Source organism: Eucalyptus grandis, chromosome 11, assembly GCF_016545825.1.
Source record: "Eucalyptus grandis isolate ANBG69807.140 chromosome 11, ASM1654582v1, whole genome shotgun sequence".
In the NCBI taxonomy this organism is placed as follows: Eukaryota; Viridiplantae; Streptophyta; class Magnoliopsida; order Myrtales; family Myrtaceae; genus Eucalyptus; species Eucalyptus grandis.
In genome coordinates, this window is record NC_052622.1 from 22,169,697 (window position 1) to 22,186,581 (window position 16,885).

The window sequence follows — 16,885 nt, forward strand, 5'->3', positions numbered from 1 at the left end:
CCACTTTCTCATCAAGCAAGATCAAATCTTTCCAAAGAGAAGAGATCATGCTTGTGTCCCTCATTAATTTTGTAACCCTAGCTTGTATTATGTAAAGATACCACAGTGCATAGTTGAAGAATGTAACAAAAAATTCTATTGCCGAAACACAAAAACACTTATTGGCAATTGCCATCCATTCTCATCTTGTTAGTTTATTATTTTATATGATATTAGGTAGATGGTTAATTTATAAGTGTGAAGGAAAGTCTCACCTCTTGAGCTATTTTTGGGGTGAGAGAGGCCAAAGACCACTCAACATTGGTATTAGAGCCAGAGGTTTTGAGTTCGAATTTTTTTAAGCCCCATTTGCTTCCCCAGTTAAATTTTCACGCTTAGTACTAGGTGAAAGACCACATGAAGCATGAGGGGAGTGTTAGAATATTTAAATAATAAACCACGCTTTTTTTTAACAGTTTAAACTTTTAGAATAGTCGGAGTAACCTTACAAAATCTAACACCTAAAACCGACATAGTAATCTTTGTCTTTTGAATAGAGGCAACCCTTTGGAAAAAGTTGCAAAATGAATAGGTTTGTTTAGTAATTAATAGCAAAAAATAAAAAGTTATATTCGGCCAAACACAACCTTATAAGGATTAAGAATAAATACGAATTCTGAGATAACTATTGGAAGAAACAATAAAATTCGGAATTAAATAAATAAATAATAAATAATAACCGTAACTCCTTTATGAATAGTCACACTGTTTCAATCGGACACAATGGTTATTATTATTATTATTTTTAATTATAAGTATGAATTTTAATAAATAAAAATAATGATCATCGATTAGTGCCGAATCTTGTCTATGGGCGTATTTACATCTTTTCAATGTGGGACAAGGCATTTCTATACAAACAAACTTTCAATATGCATGTGGCTGGTTATATGTTTCCCATATAATTTGCCGCTTTGGAAGCGCATGAAGTCGTCCTTTAATTTGCTTTCATTGTTGATTCCCAAGTCGCACTCCCAAAAGAGAGATAGAGTCTATCTTTAACCATTGATCGTCAAGTTAAAGAAATTATGAGAAGAGGGATGTAAGACCTTCCGTTATGTTGAACAACATAATTTTTAGATGCATGTCGCGGTGCTTTGGATCATCAATAATTTTCCCGCTTATGGTGGCCTGTCTAGATAGTGTACAAAAGATTACAAACTATGCTTAAAATGCAACGATAAAAGATTTATTTATGGGATATTGACGTTCCTTGGATTGAAATCTTGCATGGAGGAGGAGTGAATGGCAAGCGTGAAGATTGTCCAAAGCTTCTGAAGCTAATAAAAAGAAAACTTGTCCTAGAATCTGTGTGACATTCTTGATTCGGACCCCTATCTCGGGCGCGAGGAATTGACTAAGGATCGATATGTCAATAATGAGAATAGGCCGTGAGTCAATCCTAGGGATTGTTCATGAGCCAACTAGCTAATTAGGGGCAAGGCGACTCTAGATCAGGGCTACGTTAGACTAGAGAGTTCGACCATGAAAAGATCGTTTGACCATAAGGATCAATGTAGATAATCACATGTCATCACGAATCGATTAGTGGATGGATATAGATCAATTAAGCTTGAATATATATTGGTCGCGACTGACTCTGCATAGTCACTGTACTGTTTGTGAACGACCCTAATCCGATTCCGTGCGACCATGGGCCAAGACAAGTCGATCGATCCTACATGATTATATGACAATCAAAGGTCATTCATGGGTCGGCTAGGCTCAAACAAAGGTCATGCATAGATCCCTGGACAGATGCCAAACTTAGTTTAGGTCTGGCTGCACGAGCATCGCTGATGCCGCCTAATTAGCATAGGTTGTGTTAAGGCCATTTTCGATTGAAACTTAGTCACAAACCCGGTCCATTGCATCACCACCGTTTGTTGCCACTGTGGCGTTGCCGTGAGCTGCAAGCCGTCGTTGTCTGCGTCTTGTTCTTGTTTTGATTTTTGTACGTAGATTCCCTAAATGTCAAGTAGGCCGTTATGTTACGTGGCTTGGATTTAGGTCGATTTTGTTAGATAGTATTGAACCATTTTAGAGAAGGTATAACTATGTGTTAATTTTGTATGTTTTGCTCATGAGATTGCTTGGGTTATGAAGTTTGAGGTAGACAGGGAAAGGTTACGCTATTATCAAGGTTGCACGGCTTAAACGACTTGTTTATGTTCATGTCCATGCTTGGTTTCAAGAAGTCATTGTTCTATTATGTGGTTAAGTTATTGCTGTTGTCTAAGTTGAGTTATTTGGAATCATTGTTATTGTTGGATGTGTTTGTTCTATATGATGTTAATTATTATTGATGGCAAGGATTTATATGTGTTTGTTTGAATGGATCTTTATATATACATGTCTATAGTCCACTATCGGTGCTTGAGAACACCTCGAGCCTCCAAGACGAGATTTGTGATAGTTGTTAGACATACGTGGAAGCATGCCGGGCTGAGTACTCTTGCTTCGACAATATTGAGGTATATCGTTTTTGATCCGGATTGGACTTAGGTTGGTGCTCGAATGTAATGGGTCAAATCATGAATTCTTGTTTTGTGCTCGACATATTTTATTGATGTAAATTCGATAGGTTATGAGATACACACTACTTGGACTTAAAAATGAAGATAAGAATTGGTTGTGTGCTTAATTCGTGTAGATTTATGAGGAACGCGTCACTGATAGATTTTGGGACGATACCCGATGGATTTCGAATGCCTTTTGCGGGGATGGTTATCGGAATGATGCTCAATGGATTCGGATGTCATGCTCGATGGGGCGGGATGATGCCCCAAAGATTTCCGGAAGAGCTGTAGAGTTTCAGTTATGTGTGTATAATAAATGGACTCAAGATAGCATAATATTATGGGGTATTATGTGATTCTCGGGGCAAAAATCGTATGCAAGGTATTTGAGTGTTACATGCATACTTTTGAAGTTGTTACATGTCACATGCATTGTTTGAAACATGAGAGGTATGTGCATAATTTATTTGTCATTATTAGTGACTTGAAAGGTACGTACATGATATAATTGCCGTTATTTGTGAAGTGAGAGGCACGTACATAATTTATTTGTCAGTATTAGGCTGCGCATGATAACGCTTCTTGGTTGGGAAAGAGTTATTTATTTATTTATTTTTTTTTTCAGAAGTAGTTCTTTTCTATTTCTATTCCGAGGAACAATTTCTGAGTAAAAGAACCTGTTTGGTAAGTACACAAAATTTCTACTCTTGGAATAGAAAAATAATAGAAATGCGTCTGATAACGCAACAATTTCTTTTTTGTATTTATTCATTTTTTATTCTTGCTCACGAATCACTGCTGCCACTCTCCGCCCGCCGCTTGTCACCACCGCTACTGCTGTACAACCGCCGGTCGCTAACGACCGCGAGCCATCGGCAGCCGGCGATCGACGACCGACAACCAGCGGCGGCGGTTGGTGACAGGCGGCGGCGGCCGATGACTGGCAGTGGCTGGCGATCGGTGACGGCTGGCGACCGGCAGCGGTGGCGGCTGTCGGTGACCCGGCGGCGGCTGGCGGTGGGCGGTGGCTCCGAACGGTTGAAGGTGGCCGCGGCAAGAGAGAGAAATAAAAGAATAATAAAAAAGAAAATTAACTTATTTCTAGAAATAGTTCTCGGGAACAAGAAGCAACTTTTTTTTGCTTCTCGTTTCTACTCCAAATCTATTCTTGGGCTAACTTTCTATTCCCGGGAATAGAAAAACAACTTGGCGTTACCAAACGGGTTTCTGTTCTTTTTTTGTTTCGGGAACTAAAGAACAGAAATCTTGAGAAACAAAAATGTTCTCATGCGCTACCTTAGTGACTTGGAAGACATGTGCATGATATAATTGCCGTTATTTGTGACATGAGACGACATGAATATTTTGAAGTCATTATTTGAGACTTAAAGACCATGACAATATTTTAGAAGCTAATATTTGATACATGGGAATTTTATAGACTATTATTTGTATTATATGAGGTACATGTGAATTTTTATGTTATTATTTAGGGCTTGATAAGCATGTATACATTACATTGTTGAGGTTATTAATTGTCATGTTTAGAATTTTTAATGAGTATGAGATACCTCATAGGTTCTTGATAGGACGGATATTTGGGTAGTTGAGGACTTCCATTCATATTCATAGTTAAGGTAAAACAAATACTTTGTTATTGATCTGCCATTGACAAGTTGGCATTGGATTTAGTAGGTTTCCAAATTGAATCATCCGCCCATACGAGATTTAGGCGATTTATTTATTGAGTTTTCAATTCATTTGTTGTTGTTTCACCTTTTTCAGGCTCGTAATTATGAGTCATCCCCAAACCCCAACCCGTTATGCTTTGCCAGTGTAGATGGAGGGATTCTCGATAGAGGATGTGATACCCGACATCGTATATTAGAGGCACACCATACGGTGTGAGTTGATGAGGGCCTAAGGTATTTAGTTCCCCCATCTTTACGAGGCATGGTTCGTGTAGGTTGATGAGGTCTTTGAGCCACTTTGTAGTTTTAACGGTGCACCTTGGTGGCAAACCCTCCTGACGGAGCTGTAAATGATCTCGACTCCGACTTGGATTGTGACCTTGAGCTCGAGCTGTGAGGAGCTGGCTTCTAAATAGAAACCATTTTTGATAGTTGCCCTCGTATAGGTGCTACGAGTAACCCCTTGTTACACTTTTGGATGTTTATCAGATTGGCTCAAAACGGGCTTGTAAAATAACGAACTGATCTAATGAAGCAGTGTATATAATTTTTATATTTGCGTACGTATTTGCCAAAGAATGGGATGAACATGCGGATTTGGTGCGGCGTGCTTACATAGGGCCGCAAAGCACACAAAGAAATGGGCCGACAAGAAGCGACGGCACATAGAATTTTAAGTCAGGGACCTGGTGTTGGCCAAGCTACACTTGGTTCTTTGATACCGCAACATGCACAAAGGGCTGATCCGTCGCTATGAAGGCCTCTTTCGAGTGTTGTAACGGATCAGGAAGGTTGTGTACAAGCTGGACTTGCCGGCCAAACTCAAGGTACATTCATTGTTCCATATGAGTATGCTGAAACCTTTCTATGCGGACAAGGAAGATCCGGATTGAGGCGAATCGCAACGAGCGCCCCTTGGAGCAAAAACCTCCTATGATCGGGACATTGAATGCATCATGGCAGACCGCATCATACAGAATAGATATTGTGCGCCAAAGAATGAGTACCCCGTCCGATGGAAGAGCCTTCTTGAGAGTAAAGCAAGTTGAGAACCGTCCGAGGCCCTGTGGTAGTTCAAGAAACACATCGATGCCTTCCATGTCGCAAACGCAACGAAGGCATCACCTGATTAGGTGGGGGAGATTGACACAGCCCACGGACGAGCATGATGTAAGATCGTCCATGAAAGGGCTGTGTCCAGTACAAGGGCCAGCCCATGAGCTGCCCACGATCGATCCGTGCACAACCCGTGATCAATGCTTAGCTGGCCCATGCACAACCTGTGATTGCCCACTTGCTCATGTCGGGGCCTACCCTTGCTTCTAACACACGCCCCGTAGGCTTTCCCAAGGCCAAGCTATTGAGTGGCCTAGTGTACAAATTTATAATGATGGCATACATTCAAACACAACCATTAGATTATAGGGAAGATCAATAGATGAGATGAGACCTGAACTTGTATAAATAGGGGACCCTCCCCCTCATTGTATTTAGCTTGTTTATAAGCAATAACTTTGTCCCTTTGTTCATATGACCCCTTGTGTTCAAGGGTGTGTGCGTGAGGTTGACTTGGGATAAAAAATCCTAAGGCTGCATGGTGTGGGATCATTCGGAATCGACTGACCCATGACACTCTTACTTGAGCTTCTCATAAAAGCTATTTTAACTTGTCCAAATACTTGAGCTTCAAAAAGCTATTTTAACTTGTCCAAAAACCTTCGATTGCTCTCAAAATTACCAAAATTTTTTTACGTGTAGATCAAACACGTGTGGAGATGCACGCATCCATGCACGGCTTTGCTTTTTTACGTGTAGATCAAACACGTGTGGAGATGCACGCATCCATGCACTTATTATTGCTGCTTATTATTATTACTACTACTTACTACTTGGCCACCTTACCACCACCACTACTACTACTACTTTGGACCGTGTGTAGTTAAAATAAAACTATTCCGAAAATATCCCAATAAACCTTTTTTTTATAAATGATGTGGTCTACAGAATCAAGTATAACTAAAAAAAAAAAAAAGATTTTTCACACATCACTTTAGCATGTTATTCTTTTTAGTAAATCGGTACCAAATTTAGCACGATTTATTTATCCGTCAAGTAAAAATGAACCCAAGTCCTTGTCTCCTGGATTTCCCAATTAAACGGTACGTCTGAGTGGAGCACCAAGCATGTAGTTCGGTGATTATTTTTGTACCTAGTCATTGTTAAAAAAGACTGAAATTTTCCAATTGCAATGAGTCATGAGTATGTTCTAGATTTTGGTCGAATTTGAACCCCAGTGAGGGGGTTTTGTTACTTTGACAGTAGATACTAATCTTTTCTTTTGACATAACATGGCCTCTTTTATCTCCGTTTTTATGTTGGAAATATGGACACCAACCTAGAAAAAATGCAGCACGTCAAATAAAGTTCAGGCTTAAAGCAAATAATAATCGTCCCTAGACCGAGCGCGTAGGGATATACACCATCCCAATGGGATACTCGGACGATCCGCAAACGTCCCAAAGATGAGATGTGCGTTTGGGACATTAGGAACATGTAAATTCACTTTTATCATTCTTGTGGAGTTCGTCGACCAATGTATCTTCGCAATTACAATATCTTGAACAAAAGGTCAAATCCTTCCACATGATATTTGCTGCGAGCTTGTGTAAAGGATATGAAGAGACCACCAAATTGATTGAAGGATTGCCTTCAATAGGATACATGTATTTGATTGCACCCGCGTACCAAGCTTGCTCCATCTATCACGTGCACCATAATGATAGCAAAGAATCCGGGAGAAAAATCCAAGTTCAATCTCATTTTGGAAAAGATGATGCAGATCTAATAATTGCTTGTCTCCATATGAGAAATCCTTTTTCTCTGGTTTCGTGTAGTGAAGAAAGACATCAATTTTAACTTTTTGAAGTTCACCATCGTTAGAGTTTAACATGGAACTTTCAAAGCTCACATGTTGAATTTAATTGCATTTGTTGACAAGTCTTGTGCATGACATCGCGCGTGGAATGGAGATAAAAGAGGTCGCGTGAGTGCAAAGCAAAGAAATGTATTTGCCGTCAGTGAGAATATATTAGGTGCATTTTATATACAACATAGGATGATATAATAAATGATATACGGATCCACACATATGACAAATTTGAGTCCACCTGTCAATTGAACCATCAAAATTTCTCTCTCTCCGTTAACGCTTACGGAAACTCTCCTTGCTTACCTTTACTCTCTCCTCCCCTCCGTTTCTGCGCGTGACTCTCTCTCTCTCTCTCTCTCTCTCTTTCTCTCCTCCCCTCCGTTTCTGTGTGACTCTCTCTCCCCCTCGTCTCTCTCTACTTCTCTTTTCTTTCCACGAGCGTCGTCCATGTTGGATGGGAAAAAACGATACTCAGGGATCAATAGCATATCCAAACGATGCCGAGGACGGCCATGGATGAGCGTTGGCGTGCTCATGAACAGGGTGTCCATGGCTGGTCGGTGACGCTGCAATCCACATCCCAAGCGTCGTCCATGGCCTCAAGGCAAAATAAAAGAAGAAAATGGAGAGAGAGAGCTTCATTGAGCGTGGGACGGAGCTTAACGACAAGGAAAAGGGTCATTTAAAAATTTTAAAAATCTAGCATGTGGGCCCAATTCGACGTGTATCAATTTCTGAGTAGTTTATTGTACCATCCTATATGGCATATTAAATGCACTCGATATTTTCTGGACGGAACCGTGCAGATTGGGACAATTTTCTTGCCCGGTAGGGACATCTAATAATCATCCCTGAGTAATTAGGGACGATTTGTGAAATGGCCTGAGCATGTTGGGATTTACGTTGTCCTAGTGGAATACTGGTATGCTCCTCTACAAACATCCCAATGATAATACATGCGTATGGGACGTTAGAAAACATGTAAATTCATCAGGCCATTCCTATAGGATTAATCAACTAATGTATCTTCAAGATTAATATATTTAGAACAAAAGGTCAAACAATCTCATAATGTATCCCTAGACAATCGATCCTCCGCATAACATTTGTTATAAACATCTTACTTGAACCCCGTTAACAATCCATCACATATAGCTCAGACTTGTATGCATGTGAAAAGGACAAGAAGAGACAAAATTGAGGGAAGGATTACCTTCCAATAGGATACATTTATCTAGATTGTGTTGATCCAATTACAATTAAGAATCCGGGAGAAAAGATCTTTTCCATATGACTAAGAAGTAATGCAACACGATCTTGGAATTAATCAAGCCACCAGGTCTTGAAACATGGATCTCCAGAGAATGCTTAATATCTCACAAACCAATGTCAACACTTGTTTCGACATGAGTTCTCTTAAATTAGAGGGAGAAGATCTTGCATTAGGGTGTGACCATCACAACCCTTATACCTTTCCCTTGCCATATGTTTTCGACAAGTTCTCAACTTGTCTACGATCCTCAATTCCATTAAACTGGAGTTGGAGCAGATCTCTCAATTAAGATATTCTATAATTCTGAATATTATTATGTGGTTTTGTATTTTTTTATTGGTCTTGATTTGTTAATTTAGATAGTTATTATGTAAAACATGTACTCTTCATTTGATGTTGTACAGAATATTACATTTTTCTGTTATTATAATTCTCAATGGATGAAGAAAAATCAATTTGTCTAGAAGGAGGGCCAAGTCAGTTTACTTGTCTAGCTGCCCGAAACGTCATTAGCAGACTACAACATGATGTTGCTTCCTTACAGATGACCCAATGTTTCACCTTTTAGTTACTGTTGGCCCGGTGATTTTTGAACTCGACAAGGACTGCCCAGTCAACCATGCAACGAGGGGACAAATTCTATGACGAGAAACACGAATGCATGCATTGACTATGGGAATCTCCGGAGACAATTATTCGTTCTTGCCGACACTAAGAATCCAACCTCCATGATTTGGCAATTTGCCTTTGCATGGGAAAATTATCCAAAAAAATTCTAAATTTATTACACTTTTACCAATTTAATTCTAGATCTTTTAATTTTGTAAATTGAGTTCTAAACATTTTCACTTATTACCAATTTAGCTATAAACATTTTCACTTTTTGCCAATTAAACCATTTGGCCAATTTTGGCTGGAAATTACTAACATGAATAACTGATATTGATGTGGTACTTTTTAAATAATATTTTGAATATTTTATGGTTTTTTTTTTTTTTTTTTTTTGCGACCTCACCCATGGCTGGTGAGAGTTGGCCGACAACCCTTTCTGGCCCTAGATCCAAAAACCCAAAATAAAGCAAAAAATAAAAATAAAATAATAAAAAGAGAGAAAAAATCATCTAGAATGGAGTAGTAAAGCTTTTGTCCAACTCTTCATGTGAGAGCGAGAGTGAGAGTGAGTGAGAGACAGAGAGTGATGTCTGAAATTGAGAGATAGAGAAAGAGACAACCTCATGTCTTCCTCGAATGTAGGGATATTCCATTTAGAATAAAGTTGTAAATCTTTTGTCCAATTCTTCTTACCTAATTTTTTTCTTCTAGTGATGATAGTCTTTTCTATTGCTCTAAGTTTGCTATGACCACATCTCAAAATTAGATTATTATACAGTTTATTGAAGGCAGAGTCCAAATTCCACGATTCTTAGAAACTTCAGCAGCTCATGAAGTTGTTTGAAAAATAATTAGATTCACTTTTTTTGGGACAAATCTTTTTCCCCTCTTTCTTTTGACTTCAATCGTGACAAATTACTGTTCTTTTTAAAAATAGTCAAGGCCCACGGCCACCAGAACCCGGTTATGTGGAGGCTAATGAAATACCTTGCAAGTCCTACAAATTGGTGAAGTCCAATTCTCCGGCCCCTGACTTGATATAGTTTGCACGCCATTGGTGGTATCATATATGTTGAACATAAATAAAGGAAAAATTTATCCTATTAAAGTTGTTACAAAAAATATATATTCATCTATGTCGAGTTTGGGATCTAATGGCAATGGACAGAATAATAATATCTTAAGACTTTTATGGACAATAATTGAATTGTATAGCCATGGAAACTGAAATATTTGGCACCATGGTCTATCTCGTTCATTAATGGGTGCTTGTACATTAGCATATCTAAGTCTCTATCAATGTTGACAGGTGTTTCACCAATTCAATATGGAATTATTTTGTGACATCCTAGATTTTCAATCCTGTTTTCTATTGAATATATCGGACATTTCATCGACGCGCCTATAGGGCTGTTCTCAGAGCCGATCACTCTTGAGATAACTAGACTATTTGGGGAAGGCATTAACGAATTTTAACACAATAGATTTGAGAATTCAATCAAGAATCGGTTTCTCGACCGTGCTTATCTTTTGAGGACATTATGACACAGTTAAAAATTGATTAGGGATCAGAGATAGGTCAGTTTGATTGAAATGTGTGGCTAAATGTGGATGACTCCACTAAATTGAAAAATTCTAGTCAACCGGCACTAAATTGATTTTTCTATCGTTCTGGTACCTTGTGTCCGTATTTGAATCATCAAGATTTTCACGACAAATGAGAGTCGCCAATGTGTCAAGTGGGTTCATTGTGGCTCGAAGAAAATCGACCACGGGTCATTTGCATCAAAAGTTTCTGAAAGCTACCCGGTAACCTAGGTCATGCTAAAATCGGGTCAGATTGAAATTAACCGTGAATTTGAGTCTGATTTGAGAAATTGAAAGTTCTGTCATGTCACAATTAATTCTAGGAGTGTCGACTCAATCTCAAAAGATTTTTTTGCAAACCAAGACTTTTTGGGAAAAAGTCGAGGAAGGGTCATTTTTGTTCAGAAAAATTCCGAGACCATTTTTTATCACAAAATTGAGAAGCAAGTGGGTTGTATTGGTGAGGAAAAATACTAATTTGATTGAGGACTGGACAACGGAATTTATGAGAGTCAAATTGAATTGATTTGAGAAGCTTTGAGTGTCAAATTAGAGGGAAAATGCATAAAATTCGTAGCTCCCCCTTTCCTATGGCTTTTGGACCTTCTCAAGGGTTGTAATATGAGCATTGGTGACTGATTTCCAGCCTAGGAAGGCAACTAGTGGTAGAGGTTGGTCAATGGGACAATTGAAGAGAAAATTTGGCAAAGTGGACCCCTTGTCCCCTTATCTCTCTCTCTCTCCCTCTCCAAGATCGGCAACTAGCTCCTTTCTCCCCCTCATTTGTGCCGTGAGAACTCCAGCCAAGCTAGAAGAACCGCCGAGGAGCCTCGCCGTTGCACACCACAAGCCGGAATGCCGCCCGTTGCCAGCACACATGCCACCGCGCTAGCCCGTCGCTGCTCGCGCCTCTAGCCTCGCCGTCTCACCTAGCCGTGCGTGCAGCAGCTCATTAGAACACCGTGGGCCACTGTTGGAGTCCCTGCCGCCGCCATGAGCCACTGCCACCGCCCATCCGAGCTGCTAAGACCTCTGCCGGTCCACCGCCGCTCTTGCCTCACCATTCCGCCACCAAATCAGCCTCCAACCAACACCAAACAAAAGTTGAGGAAGTGAGTTTCTAGCAAGAGTCTTGGCCCGTTTTAAGGTCGTTCTTGACCCTGAAAGTTAGGCCTAATTTGGAGAGAAGTGAGCCCTGTTGCGTCCCTGACAATTTGAGCCGATCGGATTGCAAATCAAGTGAGTTTAACTTACTAATCCTTGCTTAGTAGGTTACTCATGCTTAGGGATTGATTAGATTAAGTTAAGTATGGTTAGGTGGTTAGTTAGATTAGATTAGTGAAATTTAATGATTTGCCGATGCATGTTAGGTGGATAGTTAGTGCAATTAGGGCCTAGACGAGCTTTAGTATTTATCTAGAGTGATTCGGAAATTTTCCGGGTCCATTTCGGCGTCCAATTAGGCATTACGAGCCTAAGTTGGATTTATTGGCATTTATTTAATATTTTCCATCATTATTTAATTATTTATTTATTTCCGAAAATTACATCAGGATAGCTGGTGACCGGAATTTCGTGCTGATTGTAGTGGTGCTATCTGTTTATTTAATTGAGTACCTGATTGTGCAAATTGAACGTGATTAGTGATTGTGGGTAATTATCCCAAAAATTGATAATTGTGGTTATAAATTGGAAAATTACCGGGCGTCGGTCTATAGCGCCAAAAATCTATTTTGGGACTGCTGAAAATAGTGGGAGGTTCGAAAGCGAAAACCTTGTATTTTGGCTAAGGCCGACCGTGTACCCACACACGTATTTTTATCGGGTATGATAAAAATGGTAAATTGATTGTACGATTGGAATAGTATACAATACCGGCTCGATAACTCTATATATCGTCTTGGAGAAAGAACGGTACACAATACCAGCTCGATGACTCTATATGTCATTTTGGAGAAAGAACGATATGATATAACGACTCGACAACTCTATATGTCATCTTGGAGAAAGAACGTTATACTATTATATGCTTGGTGACTCGATATGTCATCTTGGAGAAGGAATAGTATTTTATATCAGCTCAATGACTCTATATGTCATCTTGGAGAAAGGACGGTATATTTTATTAGCTTGATGACTCTATATATCATCTTGGAGAAAGGATAGTATATTTTATCAGCTCGATAACTCGATAGGTCATCTTAGAGAATGAACAGTATACTATTTATTAGCCTTGAGGCTAGCTACTATCTATCTTTCAGCTTAGAGTAAGCTGTCCGCAAGATGGTTGGACTTTATAGATAGTATTGACTGAAATGACTGGGGAAGGGTCTTGTTGACATAGAATTGACTGAGTCGATTGATCGATGATTCAATCTAATTGGGTGAGGTGATTGAATAGTTATTTGAACTGTATTAACTTGCAGGAAGGAAACTAAGGCCATGGTAAGACCTCCAATTCGTGGTTGTGCTTAGGCAGCCCTTATGACGTATTTCCTTTCTAATCGAGTCTTAGGGGGCTAAACTTGCTGAGATATTGTCTCATTGGTTATTGTATAACCATTTTCAGGTCCTTAGATGGTGTTGGTGGAGGACCGGAAGCCCCGGAGTCTGAAAAAGTGGAGATTGAAGAATCGGCGAATTTGTCTGACTAGAGGGTCATAGGACATTTCCCTTTTTGTTAAGCCGATAATTTTGTAAACAGCTTGGTTTTGTGTATAAAACTGTTTGTTTAATAAAAGGCTTGTTTTGGTTATGAGCTGTGGTCCTACTCTTTTCTATCCTATTGTTTTATTGTCTGAGGATTTTATATATGCTTCCGCATGGGCATTAAAATGAAAGGGTCGGTGATGCGTCTTGGGACGTTGCAAATTAATCGACCAGTGAGGGATGGGCGTGCACTCGAGGATCGAAGCGTGACATATTCGATATAGATTAATCCAAGTCAACTATACAACGCTCTTTTTTAGATAAAATTACCAATAGCAAGTTCTAAACTGATTGTAATTGTATCAATTAAGTCGTAATTTTTTTTTAATTATACTAATTCAGTCCTAAACTTTTTGAAAATTGCCGACATAATCCATCCAGCCCTCGCCTCTAGTCGGCCATGGTTATCGGCAGAGGAAGAAGGAAAAAGAAAATGAAAGAAAAGAAAATTAAAAATTAAAAATTAAAAATTGTGGATTTTTTTAAATTGGAAAAATTATCTATGTGGGTGACAACTGTGCCACGTAAGATGGCTAGTGGGTATGACTAGTATCCATATCAAAATTTCCTATCAAAATTGGCTAGTGAACTTAATTGGCAAAATTTGAAAATATTTAGAACTCAATTGATATAGTTGAAAAGTTTATGATTGAATTGGCACTAGTGCAATAGATTTATGATTTTTTTAAAAATAAATTTCCCATCTTTCTTGAGCTGCTCATAGACTTGTCCACATACTTCAACAATTTACTTCCAGAAAAATTAATATATATATATATATATACACACACACGACTATCTTTGTTTTTGGCTTCTAGAGAAGTCCAATAATTTTTAAACTCAAATATTTGAAAAATTATAAAAATACTATATGAGACCTATTGTGGCAAATGAAAGGTTTCGAGTGCTTATAATTTTATTTTTTTTTAGAGTCCAAATTATGTCTGTAAATATTTAAAGAAACTTTTAACTGTTTAGATAGTCATCGTCGAAAGAGGCTGAAATTTTCCAATTACAGGACAAATCATGGAGTCGTAGCGAGGAGGGGTTTTGTACTTTGACTTTGCTTTGGCCTAACATGGCCTCTTTTATCTCCATTCCATGTTATAAACGTGGACACCAACCACAGAAAAATCAAGGCACGTAAAACAAAAGTTTAGACTTAGACCAAATAATAATGGTTCCACAGACCACGTCATGCACAAGACCTAAGCAAAACATAATCTTCTATGCATGTCTAATCAGATTAATGTCGAGTCGTTGAGGGTTGTTTTAATACCGTCAATCAACACAGTTATATTCAACATGCAAGTTTCAAAGCTTTGAAAATTCCAGGTTAACTTTAACTAATGGATCCTAAGCATGGAATCGCGTCACTTACCTTGAAGTCTTCCTTGACTACAAGAAACCATGTAGATTGGAACAATTTTCCGTTGTATGTTTCAATAGTCTTGAAATTTCGAAAGCTATTATTTTTTTAACGATTTTTCACCGTCATCAATTTGTAACCGTTTTTATCTGCCATTAGTTTATTACAGTTTTATACTTCTAAGGAAGTTGGAGTAAATCTCTCAATTAGACAAATAAGAAAATAGTCAAATCTCAATCACCTCTCCTTTCGAGCTTCTAATTAAAGATAAGAGATTTCTCAAGCCCTAATTAGTCAACTGGACTATTAGAGATATATTTAAAATATTCTATGATTCTATCTATTATTATATGGTTATGTATATTTGCTTTGATTGGCCTTGATTTGTTATTTTAGATAGTCATTATATAAAGCCTATAAATAAGCTTGTGTATTATTTATTTGATGTTGTACAGAATATTACATCTTTCAGTCATTATGATTCTCAACTTTGATGAAAAAAAATCGAACTCCTCAAAAGTAGAACCTAGTTAGTTTACTTGCCTAGCCACCTGAAACATTATTAGTAGACTACACTATGACGTGGTTTCCCTAAAGGTGATTCATTTTTGACCTTTTAATTACTGTTTTTCTGGTCGAAAACCTTTTAATTGCACCTTTTATTACTGTTGGCAGGGTGATTTTTGAACTCGACAGGGACTACCCAATCAACCATGCAACAAGGGGACAATTTCTTCGACGAGAAACACACACACATGCATTGACTATGGGAGTCCTTGGAGAAAATTATTCATTCTTGCAGACACTGAGGATCTAACCTCCATGATTTGGCAATTTGTTTTTGTGTTCATAATCTAGAACGCAGAATTTATGCTAATGAGCTTCTTTGAATTTTCGATGTCCCTCTTTTCTTTTTGTGATAGAAAACTTTCCACGCGGATGTTTTATCGTGTCCAAAAGAAATGTCAATCCTTCACATCTACATCATGTTTCCATGAAAGTCTTTACACATTGCACTGTGAAACGTATTAGTACATGCATTAATGCAGCTGAGAGTTGATTCGGACGCCAATGAGAGTGAGTGCGAGCTGGGTTTAAGATCTCCATTCAACCGGCAAATGCATCAAATGCGGGAAAATTATCATATTAGGTAGATAGAATATGATTTTCAGCATATAAATAATATGAGTCGAAATGTATACTATGACGCATCTTAAATTTTGAGACCATGTTCTCCCTTAAGTCTCATCATGGAAACCCATGACCCACACGTATTTAAATTCTCTATTCCTTTGTTTTCCAATTCGATTTACATGTTTCTGATCTTGATATTTTCTAACTTTATTTTGATCTTAAATGCACATGCCATCATCTAATGAGAGGAGCACAGATTAAAAGACAATGTGAATAGATGAGATCCGCCACTTATTTTGAAAAAAAAAAAAAAACTATTTTTATGTTTTGTCAATTTCTTGACATTAACTCCTTTCCAATCTCTAAACCTTCCAATGTCCTATAAAAAAGTCTAAACCATTCAATGCTTTTCCATAGCAATATTGGTCGTTAGTATTCATTTGAAAGCCAACCCCTTTCTTGAGTCATGGAAAAATTATCTCTATAGCTTGCCACCTATTTTATCTTAAACTAAAATTTAAGTTCATTTTTTTCATAGTGACACAATTATTAAACTGACGATAGTTATAAAATTGACAAAAAAAACTTTTCCAAATATCACTATTTAAATAAATTTTCACTAACAATTACATCTATAGTCATAAATCAAACCTAAACCTAAGTGATTTAAGAAATATAGATAGATGGAAAAATAAATCATCTTACCTTATAGTAATGGTCCGCTCATTGAACGCGGTCCGGCTTGCATTCTCTGAGCCACCCAAGTTTGCAAAAGCTAACCAACGGTTAATGTCAACTCAGTATTGACTTCACTTCCCAAAATTCAGTCCCTTGCATTGCATAAAAACGAACCATTTTTACTGAATTTTTATTGCAGAGTTGAGAGAGAGAGAGAGAGAGAAGGAATGGCGTGACATTGAACTGTCAGATTCTATTTATTAATTCGATGAGAAAGTAAAAAAGTAACTACTAGAAGTAATGGTCCACCGAGATACAGGTACTTGTCGGATTCTACTTAAAGCA